We start from the raw sequence: 14683 nt of genomic DNA, 5'->3' as shown, positions 1-14683 counted from the left end.
GACCCAATGCGTTCTTAGCATTAACCTCCTCCTGAGTACAGCTTTATTCATCATTAATTACACAACAAATGGCTTGAACATTCATCAATTCTTATTATAGAGTGCTCACGTCTTCTTAATTACAAGTTCCTAAAAATAATCTTGTTTTTTCTGAGAAAATGGTCCCGAGACCTTTATTTTAACAAAGATTTTTCATCTATCTTCACTGCTTTATTAAAGATTTGCTTTATTGAGGGATATTAATAATACTACGGTAGAACGACGGTCTCGTTTTATGCAGGTCGAGGTTCAATCCCCGACCGTCTAAGTTTTTTGGCACCATTGCTTCCTCCTGTCCACATCCCAAATCTTTATCCTAATCCCTTTCACGTGCTATATATTCGTAATGGCTAGGCGCTTTCCCCTGATATTTCCATCCCTCCGGCATTTTGAAGACGTGTCACAATAACGGGGCTGAAGAGTTGTCGCCCAAACCCCACGTCCGAAAATGTAGAACCAATCACATTTTGGTCTGACGTGGACTGTTATCTTAATGATCCAGGACTGACCGAAACGTCGATGGCTCTTCAGAGTGAGTGAGTGAGTGAGAGTGAGTGTGTGAGTGTGTGAGTGTGTGTGTGTGTGTGGTGTGTGTGTGTGTGTGTGTGTGTGTGTGTGTGTGTGTGTGTGTGGGGGGGGGGGGGGGGGGGGTTTAGATGTCAACCTCTGAACAAATCCACAAGGGCCGTGACGAGGATTCGAACCTGCGTCCATACAGTTATCCTTAATCCTGTGTACAGTCATCATTAATCCTGTGTACAGTCATCATTAATCCTGTGTACAGATATCAGTAATCTTGTGTACAGTTATCACAAATCTTTTGTACAGTTATCAATAACCCCTGTGAGCAGTTATCAATAATCCTGTACACACACTGACAAGAAAAAATACTTTAAAAACTTAACTCTAAAATTCACAGTCATTCTGCTTTATAATTTTTTATTTAAATTTTTCATTCATATTTTCTAACTCAAATTACAGATGTTTGTACAAACGATAATCCCCGAGGCAGGTAAGAGTCACTCCCTGCACTTGCGTCATCGTCTTGGGTTCATTTCATATTTAGACAGGAATTTGTGTAACTTTATTTAGACATATTTAAACACAATCGACTTGAGAATGGTCCAGGACGGACCGAAACGTCGTCGTCCCTTCAATTTCTAGTGTGTGGTTTGGTCAACATATTTCAGCCACGTTATTGCAACTCCTCGTCTGCATCTAGACAGGGATTTGCAATTTTCGAATTCTATTCGTTTTAGCTTTAATAGCAAAATGAGAAAACATTGGTTGATAAAATCCAGAGGACTGATCAGTTCAACTACATTTAACACATTTCACACATTTCATATTTATTTATTCTTTCGTAAGTTGGTTTCCATTTTTTTTCTAGTCCTTGATGTACAGATAAAGCAGAGTTCCCCGAACACGAGAATTACCCATCCATCACCATTATGCACTGGACCAAAGCACCAGGGGCGTATGCAAATGACTGTGCCTGGTTCTCGACAGTATTTCCGCGCGGTTTATTGTGAGAGACCAAGATAGACGAGTGCATGTCGGCCCTCACTTAACGGGGCTTGGCTCCGTACTGTACCAAGCCAAGCAACTCGCCTCCCTCCATCAGCAAAACCTAAGACATGCGATTGTGCTATTGGTAGTAGTATGATGAGACAGTGGTTGTGTACTACAGTCATACGATAACTTTAAAAAATTTGACCAGTTCGTGGTGCAGTGGTAAGACACTCGCCTGGCGTTCCGCGAGCGCTTTGTCATGGGTTCGTATCCTGGCCGGGAGGATTTACTGGACGCAAATCTTAACGGTAGCCTCGTTTAACTCAACAGTAAAATGGGTACTTGGTTGTAACAACGATTCTTCGCGGCGGGGATCGTATTCCAGGGACCTGCCAGAAACCCTACGCGTACTAGTGGCTGTACAAGAATGTAACAACTCTTGTATATATCTCAAAAAAAAAATCTATGAACAAGAATGCTGAGGGACAACTTTAAGGTAACTTAATCAGACCCATCGTCTTGGCCTATCGGATACAATAGGCTAGTTAGCTTTCAAGTCAGACTTTCATTAACTATTCCTTAATCTTTGGTGCAGTCCCTACATAAATTACATGTGAGAAAGCCATTATCCAGAAGCCAGATACTGAGCTCGTCGGACAAGCTATCAATGACGTCTTTAATGGGTAAGCTAAAACAAAGATGAAAGATAAGCGTTCACAGTGAACTCAGAACGACTCTGTGTACAGCATCTCTTAATATCAATAGGATTGATTAACACATCTTGACAATTTATCATAATTAGTGCGTTCTCGTCTGCAAAATTGCAAATATACTTCACAGCTTAGCAGATCCCAAACCCAAGCCGATTACGTTCCAGCAAAGTAGCCGTCTCCTGGATGAATGGTCTCACGTCGACTTAGCTACAAGGGTGTTGCATTAGCAATGGACATGATTGATTGATTGATGAAGATTAAGCCACCCAAAAGATGGCATGGGCATGAATAGCCCGTAAGTGGTGGCCCTTTTGAGCCATTACTAGTATCAAGAGCTGATACTGGAGATCTGTGGAGGTGCGACTGCACCCTGCGTGACGGGAGATGTCTCCCGTATGGGCATGACATACCCATCCATCTTTTATAAGAGGACTGAGGTCAGCGTCGAGGAAGGATAGGTGCGATGTCCTCAGGGACGTCACCGACTAGGCACATGTTAGAAAATCTCTGGGATTTAGCCAGAAGACACTGTGACATCACCAAGTAGTGAGGTTTAATATTTGATATTCTGGGGACTTTCAATGGAGAGACAGAGATATAGCGGATACATAGTAGTAGGCATCCATCAGTCTCAGGAGACTATAGAGTGGCTCTCTGGTTGTCGGTCTGGAGTGGCCTCACCAGGGTGCAAAGCCTGGGTAGGTTGATACGGGGAGAAGCTGTTATATGTACAGATACAAAAAGAGAGAGTAAGAAAGGAAGGAAGGGAGAAATGGTGAGAGAAAGGGAGAGAGAGAGAGGAAGGCAGGGAGGGAGAGAGCGAGAGACACAGAGCAGGTCAATGGTTAATATAAATCCGGTGAAATGAATTAGCTATATTAAAACGCTTTCATTCTTTTTTTCGGCTCGTGCTAGAACTTTCTTTGCTCGAGTTTGCGATGTTACTTGTTTGGTCGTGCTCGTTAGGCGTGTCGTTTATAATTCGTAAACTAGACTTAACTTTGCCTTTATTTGCTCGTTAAACACATTATTTAACACGTGCCATCCTCTGTTTTTTTGTGCAGTGAAATGGTTGGTTGTGCTCAGTAAGGTCGTAGTATGTAAGGGCGTTAAAGGAGTTTTTAATGCTTTAAATCCACATCTCTTTAATACGTTACTTTCTCGTATTTTCGGAGTAATTTCGCTTATTAAACTCGTTACACAAGACTTTTTTTTTAATGGTAAGACGCTGGTTTCATTACACATGCAATGTTTTCCTTTCGTACCACGTCTTCTTGGGCCATTTCTTCTCGAATCACAACTTTTTGCAATATTTTAATGTTGTACTTTGAGAAGTAGACATCTGTCTGTCTCACACACACACACACACACACACACACACACACACACACACAACCTGTTGATTGACGGTTGAGAGGCGGGACCAAAGAGCCAGAGCTCAACCCCCGCAAGCACAACTAGGTGAGTACACACTCGTGTCTCATCTTATCCTTCACTAATTCGCTTAGTTCTCTCTCCCTCCCCTCTCTCCCTCGATCTTCCTCTCTTCTCTCTCTCCTTTACAATCTTCCATGGTGATTTAAAGAACAAAATATATAATACGTAGCAGCAAATTTACTAGTAATAATCTTCCCCTTTTAAAACCTGGCATTTTGCAAATTTGTAAAATTACTGGCAAAAACAGCCAAGCAAGGCTTTATAAATTATCATGATTTGCAGTGAGATTGTGAGGTAATGACGGTACTCGTTGTGATATATTCATTCTGGCACTGGCCTGGAGTATACGCTCGCTCCAGTATACCCACAAAGCGAGTAAACTTTGCTGTGTATACTTAGGCAATGTTGGGTGTTAGGTAATAAGGTGAGTAACGATGATGAGAGAGGAGATGGAAAAGAGTAATGTGGAATGGGAGGAGAGTGTTGGGGGGGAAGAATGCTGGTCGAAAAGAGAAGGGGAAGCATTCTGAAATGAAGAGGTGGAAAGGGATGGAAGAAAGAAGTGTTGGGGGAAGGAAGGAAGGAATAGTGGGAGAGGAGAATAAATTATTACTAATTAGGTTAAGGAAAGGGTGGTGGTGATGGCGGTGTTGGGGAACTTAAGAATGGTGGGAAAGGTAAGTGGACGAGATGAAGGGAGGGAAGGGCGATGATAGGTAAAGTATGAAGGGAACGTTCACATCACACAATACAGACTGCTCAGGATTAATGGTACACCAAGCAAGGGACCCAAGTTGAAAGTTAGTACCTAAATGAGCCACCAAGACATCAGAAAGAATTTGTCTTCCAAATTTGAGTCACAGTTTTGATAAAATTAAATGCATTAGGAAGCGGTGTGGTGGAAGCAGACTTCAGGCACAGTCTTAAATATAGATATGACAGAGAGCCCAATGAGCTCAGGCCTCTGTAATCCAGTTGAATGTAAATTGAGAACCTGAACCAAACAGCCAAAGCTCAATCCCAATTACCACAATTATGCAATTCTGCAATCACAGAAATGTAGATGCAAATAACACACACACACACACACTAGGTGATTGACAGTTGAAAGGCGGGACCACAGAACCAAAGCTCAACCCCCCGCGCAAGCACAAATAGGTGAGTACCCAGTAGAACCATTTGTCATTTCTGCTTTCAATAACCCAGAGACAAAGGGGCTTTTTTTGCTCCCTTCCACAGCTTTTGCCATATGTCGAGTGACACTTCGCCTCGCGTGTCACCAGTGCCACAAGACATTACGGCTCCATCAGTTGCCACACATTGGCAACTGTATGTTGCCAATGTTTGGCAACATTGAGAGAGTGCAACAATGGTGGATGCTGAGGGTGTGTTTATGGACGTGCTACTGGAGTGGTGTTGAGCTAGACTAACTGGATTGCTGGAGTGAAAGAATCTCTTACACTCGCTTAGTGAGTGAGTGAGTGAGTGAGTGAGTGAGTGAGTGAGTGAGTGAGTGAGTGAGTGTGTGTGTGTGTTTACTAGTTGTGTTTTGCGGGGGTTGAGCTTTGCTCTTTCGGCCCGCCTCTCAACTGTCAATCAACTGTCTACTAACTACTTTTTTTTTCCCACACAACACACACACCAGGAAGCAGCCCGTGACAGCTGACTAACTCCCAGGTACCTATTTACTGCTAGGTAACAGGGGCACTTAGGGTGAAAGAAACTTTGCCCATTTGTTTCTGCCTCGTGCGGGAATCGAACCCGCGCCACAGAATTACGAGTCCTGCGCGCTATCCACCAGGCTACGAGGCCCCCTGTGTGTGTGTGTGTGTGTGTGTGTGTGTGTGTGTGTGTGTGTGTGTGTGTGTGTGTGTGTGTGTGTGTGTGTGTGTTTGCCAGCGCGTGTGAGAGACACTGAGCCATTTCACGAGCCATAATAGCCAGCCTGGCAGACTAAAGGAGCCATCAGACTCCTCAGGAAGAGGCGTAAGTGTAATGTGTGGCAAACAAAGTGTTCTCCACAGTGACGGTCACGTTCGAATCCCCAGGAACCACTCTGGCCACTGCTTGGGCTCCCGACACACTCCTAAGGAGAACAGCAACCAGCAGCCAACACCAACATTTAGCGACAACATCTCGCTTAGCTTAATACCCCAGATGAGATTTTAGATGCCATCGAAGTAACGTTTGCCACAACACAGACTCACACCCACATAGTAGTCCTCCCCTAAAGGTAGCATCGCAACTACACTATTCCAGTGGGCACCTATGGTAGAAAGCGACCGTCGTTACGGAGTATATATTATTTAACGTCGGTCGCTTTCACCCAATGATGTCCACTGGAGTCCTAAAACCTATACAGGACTCTCCGGAAGCCCCCCCCCCCCATGCATGACACAAGCTCCTTCGGTAATTCGAAATTGTTACTTTTTTTAAAAAAGGACATTTAGGTATATGTGCATTTCTGCAGTTGCAATAGACTATATGAAGGGGAGTACAGAGTGTCAAAAAAAATTAGCTACGTGAAGCTAAAAATCCTCATCACACGGGATGGTTAGTCATACAGAGGCATGTGATAAGCGGTCTACACTGGCAGACTCTGGGTGCATTATGAGGATATCATCAACACAAAGTGAATAAGATAGCAGTGATACTAAAGTCCCCATGTGTAGGATGGTTAGTCATACAAGGCCATATGTTCAGTAGCCAGCACTGGCAAAATTTTGGGTGCAATATGAGGATATCTTCAAGAACACGAGAGTGAATAAAGTAATTGCAAAGCTCCAGGTACCTCATGCCAACGGGTCTGAAAAGTCTAATAACTGGGCATTCAGTGATGTAGTGCGGGAGATCATGCCGCAGTTCCTGCTCAAAGTTTGCACCTGGAGTACTCAGGATTCAAACAATCAAACGGTACTAAAGAGATTCAAAACCCTTTACTCTGGGCAGCGATTAGGGCATTCATAATTGCTAGTATGAAGTTCTTGCTGTCAATCTTCCAGCAGAAGTTTGAAACTGCCCAAAGAACAGTCTTTGAATCACAAAATACTATTCTTCCTATCTTTTGTAACGAGTCAAAAATCACCCTGCAAAGATTGTTCAGGCTCCAAAAAGTCGGGCACACAATCTCTCACAATCATTCCGTGTTAAAGATGTCGACTAAATCCTATATTAAATAAAACACGTAACCGGAGATGAGGGAGAATCACACACAGAGATCACACTAACGTGATGCATCAAATGAACAAATCCACAAGGGCCGTGACGAGGATTCGAACCTGCGTCCGGGAGCATCCCAGACACTGCCTTAATCGACTGAGCTACGACAGTTCAGTAGAACTTCGGTTTCAACCCTTTTACCCTGTCGTAGCTCAGTCGATTAAGGCAGTGTCTGGGATGCTCCCGGACGCAGGTTCGAATCCTTGTCACGGCCCTTGTGGATTTGTTCATGAGGGAGAAGTATTCAGAAATAAAATAAACAGATCAAAAGAGAGAAAGACAAGAGAGCGGCGTCGTGCACCTGTGCTCTCTGCAGCTGGGAGGTCACTGGATGAATTTTAAATCTGGTCGGAAAAATGGAGGAAATGTGTAACTTAAAATATTACAAAGACTCGCTTCAAAATTGATTTGCATATTCCTGTTTCATCTTAAGAGTTTTTTATTATCGCATCTTGCCTCGTTGTCGAGCTCTGCTTGCTGGGTTCAAGTATCAGGTCTCAAGTCATTCCTCCAAGACTCATACACTATACTCACAGAGTTGGAGTTGAGGGTATATGCTAGGATATATATAACATACTAAGAAGGTTAGGTGAGGTCGGTGTTTTCTATGAAGCTTTTCAAGGTAAACTAAAATATTCACAATAAATTAGTGTCACATATGCACCTATTTAATAAGTCAATATTGACTGTACGAAAGTGCGAGAACGGGTTGATCTGTCTGTGGCCTTAAAGTGCATTTAAGTACACTTAATAAGTGGAAAAATTAGTCCCTGTCTAGTTCCAATTTACCCTTAAGGTGATTATATTTCAAACCTATCGCGATGGGGACATTTTTCTGTAATGTAGAACTCTGCATATCAAACAACTATCAACAGCTAATTACATTTTACTAACTTCAAAACCCTAACACACATGAAGCATACCGGCCCGGCCACCATACGAGTATAGGACTGTCATAGGCTGCAGTGGGTCCTATTGGCCATGTGACACCACCTCACCCGGTTATAAACAGTTCAGAGGTCAAACACACACACTCAAAGAGACCAAAGAGCCAAAGCTCAACCCCCGCAAGCACAAATAGGTGAGTACACAGACAGCCCCGCTCCTGTGCCAGGTAAGTCCCCTTCGGGCTCACCATAGCCCATGCTACTTGGATCTCTCGGTTTAGAGTAGTTGAATATAAACACAACGACATACGCTGCTCCTTTCCATGGTTCTTCCGCCTGGTTTTCCAGAGAAGCACACAATGACTCTACTCTAAATCATGATGCGTTTTCCACTGGCTTATGGTTAACACTCGCATTACTGTATCTGTGGTAGAAGTGGCGGCCTGCCTCTCCCTCCCTCTCTTTCACTCTCTCTCTCTCTATCTCCCTGAGCACTGCCTTTCTCTCTCCCTCCCTCTCTCTCTATCTCCCTGAGCACTGCCTCTCTCTCTCTCCCTCTCTCTCGCTTGCCTCACGTTTACATACAGAGTATCTAGCACACATTTTGCTGTGCCGCCAGGACAACAGTGGAGGGAGACACAGAGATACAATTTTCCAATCTGCGTTCCGCTTTCGGAGATTTAGTTGCATTCCGTCTCCTAAAGTTGGCATCACACACACACACACACACACACACACATACCCACCCACCCTTCCATTACGGGGTATCGAAGCCTTCTCCAGTAATAGCACTTTAATAAGCAAATCAAACCCCGCTTAACTATCATACTGTTGTTGGGGGCTCGCGTGCATTACACAAAGCGCGTGGTTCATTGCGGGATCCCATTCGCTTCTCCAATAATGATAATATTCGCATCCCACCAATGGTTTGAACGTTCTCAGACGCCATTCCCTATTCAGTGCGAGGAGATAGTTACGGCTTACGAGGCGATATTCTTAACAGGTTTGATCTGTAACGATGTAATATTCTTAAGACAGGTTAGCTCTAAGGACGTCATGTTCTGAGCACTGGCTGCCAGCAGCATATCTGCTGTGTGTGTGCGTGTCTGTGTCTGTGTGCGTGTCTGTGTCTGTATCTGTGTGCGTGTCTGTGTACGTGTCTGTCAGAGGCTGTGTACGTGTCTATGTCGTCCTAATATGTTATGCAACAAGCGTGAGGCGCCGGCAGTTTTTACCTCCCCCCTCCCCAAAACCTCCCCCCCTTCCCAAAACCCCTCCCCCCTTCCCAAAACCCCTCCCCCCTTCCCAAAACCCCTCCCCCACCCCAGGCAGGGATGAAATAGGATCTCTTTCACCCACTCAGGAAAAAATGCTGAAAAAACTTGTTTCGTAATTGGCAAAACTACATTGATTTTAGTTACCCAAATATGATTCTCTCTTAACAAATCCACAAGGGCCGTGACGAGGATTCGAACCTACGTCCGAGAGCTATTGTGATTTCTGTGTGTAATGATTCTTTTTGTCTGTCTTTGTAAAGAGTAACAGATTGCTCTTTGCTTTTTGTGAAGAGCGAAGGGAAAACGGAAGGTGTTGTGCACTCGTTACCCTAATAGATAACATTGAGGTAAATGTAACGTCTGCCACCTGCCCTATTAACTTCTAGCCGTAACGACTATGCACTTTACCCTCCTAGGTTCCCTTCCCTTCCTTCTGCTCCAGTCAATATGTTCCCTAAAATACCTAAATAAGAAACGCTGCCTTATAAAGGAAGTTTAAGTGCCATATTGGTAGTTTAGACTTCATATTCACAAAGATAGTTTAGGTTTTATAACCTTTAAATATATTTCAGACTGAAATATACTGAAAGATTTTCTCATATCTAAAAAAATTCGTTTTCACCACTAAAGGTTCAGTTTCATATTGACCCTTGGTAGCTTAGTAAATAATGTGGCTCTAACTTGGTATTAAACATCTAGTGTAGTTTATCTCTACGTAGAAGTCAAGGGTTCAATACACCCAATACTTGGCTTCTCTGTATATGTTCACTGGGGGAGTTTAATGCTGGATTCTCTTCAGAACTACAGTAGTACCTGCTTGTTAGTCAGAAAGGTTGCGTCACGGCTTAAATGACCATCTTACAGATAGATGTGGGATTTGACCTAACCACACACTAAAAAGTGAAGGGACGACGACGTTTCGGTCCGTCCTGGACCATTCTCAATCTACTTGAAAAGGGTCCAGGACGGACCGAAACGTCGTCGTCCCTTCATTTTCCAGTGTGGTTTGGTCAACATATTTCTGCCTCGTTATAGTGACTCATCGTCTGCATGTGGGGTTTACAACCTTTTAACTAACAGAATGCGTCAGTATTACGATGTTTTAGTTACATAAAAACACTATAAATTTTACGCTCTGGTTAAGTGTAAAAAAAATCGATACACATTAAGTGTGAGGACAGGATGGCTCCTGACAGCTTATCTGTCAAGGATGTCAAGATAATATACCTGATTCTACCCTCTTTCAGCGTCACCCCAAAGACGAAGACTTTAATGTCACTTGGAATTACACCAGTCAACCAGATGTCATATTTCTGTCAAATATCGAGATCAAACCAATTGGGTCTAAAGTTTAAAGTTTAGACTGGGAAGTTGACCAGACCACACACTAGAGGGTGAAGGGACGACGACGTTTCGATCCGTCCTGGACCATTCTCAAGTCGATTGCGACTTGACACAATCGACTTGAGAATGGTCCAGGACGGACCGAAACGTCGCCGTCCCTTCACCTTCTAGTGTGTGGTCTGGTCAACTAACTATAGCCACGTTATTATGGCTTTAGACTGCGAACTTAAGTACCCATTTATTTTATATTCTCTAGTTTTACCCATCCTAAAACCCCATGAAAAGTCTGGCGGTTCTCGGTAAATAGTGTCTAATGTAATCCTCTTTATTTTACGTTATTACATAGTCACTTTCTATCCCATTTTCCCCTCTTGCCCTATCTCCCCGTCTCCCTCTACGCTCTAAATCCACCGTTCTCAATATCATTGGTTGTTATCTCTCTCTCTCTCCTGCTCCTCTTCTCTTATATATCGATTGTGTTCTGAAGAAATATTTAACGTGTGCCCAATATCTGGCGATATATTGGTCGTTATTGTCTTCTCTGGTCCGGTAAAATATAATCTTGTGTCCGTGAAGCGAACATGTTTTCCTTTCTCTCTCTCTCCTTAGCTTTCTCTTCTCCATTTCTACCCCTAGCTTTCCGTTTTTCCTCGGTCTTGATCTTAAGTTTGTTTCGCTTTATATCTTTGTGTCTTTCTCTTAGGTTTTCTTCTTCGGTCTATATTCTTTGATTTTGCTTCTCATTCTGTCTTCTTAGTATTTTATTTTATTCTGCAATTTTCCTCGCTCTATTTGTTTATAATTTTTTTCCATATTTTTCTCGCTTTACTCTGCAGTTTTCCTTGCTTTCTCATGTTAAATAAAATTTATCTGTAATTTTATCGTTTTAATTTCTTTCTCCTGAGTATTCTCCCACCAAACACACACCGAAACTACGACGTTGGTACAACGTTCGAACAAGTTTTAACACCACCTAACCAGTTATAACAACCAATATAGCAAGTTGTAACAACGTTCTAATACGTCATAAACATGTTAAGCCAAGATGTAACAACTTTATTACAAGTTGTAACAAGCGGAAAATAGAGACAGTTTATTTTTGTGTTTCCAGGGCTCCTAATCTCGCTTTGTTGTTATCTTCCTCTTTCGTTTCCTGGCCCCACTTTCTCTTCTCGTTCGCTTTCCCTTCTCCTTCTTCCTTGGTTTCTCTTTTTTTTCCCTTATACTTTTCCCGTATTTTGAACTTACTGTAAGTTTAGTTTATTTTCTCCCATTGGAATTTTGTATTCCATTTTTGTGTGTACTTATCTGTATGTGACTAAGGGTTTGGGCTTTAGCTCCTGGGGCCCCACATTTATTGCTGCAAGGTTTTTAATGCATTGGCGCCAGATCTATTTTTCTATATCTGCTTATTTAGATAATTTTTAGCATAAGAGGAGGAGGATAATAATGTAACTTTTCAACTACTCAATCACTCTCAAGTTCTCATTTAGGATTTCGTATTCTCTTGGTATTTAATGTGAAAATTTCCTCTTTTCTTACACTGTCAATAAGTATTTTAAATATATCTACTATATCTCTTCTCTCCTTTTTGTAGCAACTTTAATAACTCTTTCAGTCTTTCTGCTTATTCTCTATAATTCTGAGATGAACCTCGTTGCAAATTTTTGCACCTTTTCAACCATCCTCAAGCTCATCTTGAGGTAGGGGGGGGGGGGGCTGGGGGCTCCATGATGACTTGGCATACTCTAAGACTGGTCTAAAACTGTAAACTGTACTTTCGAACTAGAGACGCGGCTGGAAACTTACTTAGTATACCATTTTGCCTGACCTTCAGGCTTTGATTGTATCAGAAAAGTCGACTAACGGATCCTTTGATGGTATAATGTGACCCGAATGCTTTTCAGAAAATTTTCCAGAAAACCTTCTTAAGAATGCTAGTTTGGGTTCAAGATCTAAAGGAAACAAGGCCTGAGAAATACTAACTACAGGTAGTACTGAACGTGAGGATGTATTCAACACTGCATCTCCCAAAAAAATTTGATAAAAATATGTCCATAACGTTTATACAGATGAAATTATCAACAGCATTGCAAAAGTTATCAGCTTAGTACTGGCAATGTGATAGCTCTTTGTGCTCTTTACTCTTTCAACAATTGTTCAAGATAACCAGCTATTAATCAATGGGGGTTAAAATGAGCTCCTTATTTTATTTACCCGACATTTAGAGAGGACATTACTCCATTTCACAGATAACTTGTAACCTCATTGGAAAATATAGTTATCCACCAACTAGTCAGCATATTGACCAGACCACACACTATTAGGTGAAAGGACGACGACGTTTCGGTCCGTCCTGGACCATTCTCAAGTCGATCTCAAGTCGACTGACCATTCACAATCGACTTGAGAATGGTCCAGGACGGACCGAAACGTCGTCGTCCCCTCACTTGCTAGTGTGTGGTCTGGTCAACAGGTGAAGTGAGTTTAAGACCATTTTTTGCTCCTCGACACATTTCTTTAAAGACATTTCTGTTACGCCCTTTGTATCCTAAATTACACCGACTGTGATTGGTGTTTGGAAAGGCTGTGCGCGTTGATTAGGTAGGCTGTGATTGGTAAATGAGGAAGGGGGGGAAAGAGAAGAAGAATGGGAAAGGAATGAGAGAGAAACAGGCGAGGCGGGAGGAGGGAAAGAGGGTTGAGGGGATATAGACGGATATTCATTATGTATATTCATCAAGGTGTACCAAGGCATGTCAGCTCTATGTAACAAGTATATTCATTCTAAAATATTTCAAGAGTGAACAATGCGATAAAAAGGGATTGGATGGATATACATATCAGTTGCTGCTTCTCAGATATCACAACAAATTTGTGGCCCATTTTTTTTTAAGGAGAGGGAGGGAGGGACAGAAACGGAAGACGGGCAGAAAGACAGACACAGAGACAAAGATACATAGATACTGAGTGTCTCAATCGACCCGGGTCCTGCAGGGTACATGCCTGGTTTTGTCTGGCACTAACCTATTTCCTAAGGTGTCCTCCCTGAGAGATGACTAATGGGTCCAAGCATATAATATTATATATATATATATATTATATATATATATATATATATATATATATATATATATATATATATATATATATATATAATATATATAATATATATATATATATATATAAATATAAAGAAAACTGTTTCAAAAATCCCACTGGATATATTTTAAAATAGCTGAAATCATTGAATGTCAAACACCTTTACGTCAGTTTCTTTCCTTAAACTTGAACGAACTTAAAGAAGCCAAGCGAGGCTGAGAAAACTTTGGTGGGCAAGAAACTTCGCACCAAGGACCTGCTCCTTAAATTTTAAACCACCAAAAATTTTTGACTGATATTACTTTTGTTGTTCACTTGTTCTTCATTTCGTAACACATTTGGGGTTCCTAGTCATCTTCACTATACACGATCTTCATCACAATATCTTTATGGCCGTAATCATCTTTACTGCATACTGTTGTCATCACTGTAACCATCTTCATTATACACAGCAATCATTAGGGTAACAATATTCAAAACGTTGCAACCATCTACAAAACACACGCTTAATGCAGATGGGGGCATTCAATACCCAACCGTCCATGTGGTGGGGCACCATTCCTTTCCTTCGTCCAACCCTAAATACTTTTCCTCACAGGCCAGTGCTATATAGTCGGAATGGCTTGGCTCTCTCTCCTGATAGGTCCCTTCCATTCCTTTTTTTAAACAAAAGTAGGTACAATAGCTAATAATTTGTGATTACTGTTGGCAGGTCGAGAGCTTTTCTTTCTCATTGCTCGTGGTAAGCCTTACATACTAATTTTTCCTGGAACATCATCCGCCCATCAATTAACAACCAAGTATCCAGTTACTGCTGGGTTAAAATAGACGAACTGTTATGGATTGGCATCCAATCATTCCTCACTAGCCAGGATTCGAACCCTGACTAAATTGCCCCTCATTCTCTCCTCCTATTGTTTCAATCTCTGTTCCCTCATTCTTCTCCTCTCTATTTGTTTCCCCTCTCCTTACCTTAACGTCTTCCCTTCTCCCACAATATCATTAATCTAACACTGTAAAAATACTTCACACGTAATGCACAAATGTTTTCACCAGACATTTTTTTTACCACACAATCCAGCATGAACCTGTGCTCTGTCCCTTAATTCATCTGTTCAGACTTTGTTGACAAATCTCTGGTCAGTCACAAACC

At 42.1% G+C, this 14683-nt stretch overlaps 1 pseudogene; it reads left to right on the top strand.

Annotated features, from left to right (window-relative positions):
- Positions 1-14683, top strand: part of LOC123764532 (zwei Ig domain protein zig-8-like) — a 325506-nt pseudogene that overhangs the window by 291238 nt on the left and 19585 nt on the right.

The sequence above is a fragment of the Procambarus clarkii genome, chromosome 79 (genome assembly GCF_040958095.1).
Source record: "Procambarus clarkii isolate CNS0578487 chromosome 79, FALCON_Pclarkii_2.0, whole genome shotgun sequence".
Taxonomy (NCBI): Eukaryota; Metazoa; Arthropoda; class Malacostraca; order Decapoda; family Cambaridae; genus Procambarus; species Procambarus clarkii.
This window is presented reverse-complemented; position numbering and strand designations above follow the sequence as displayed.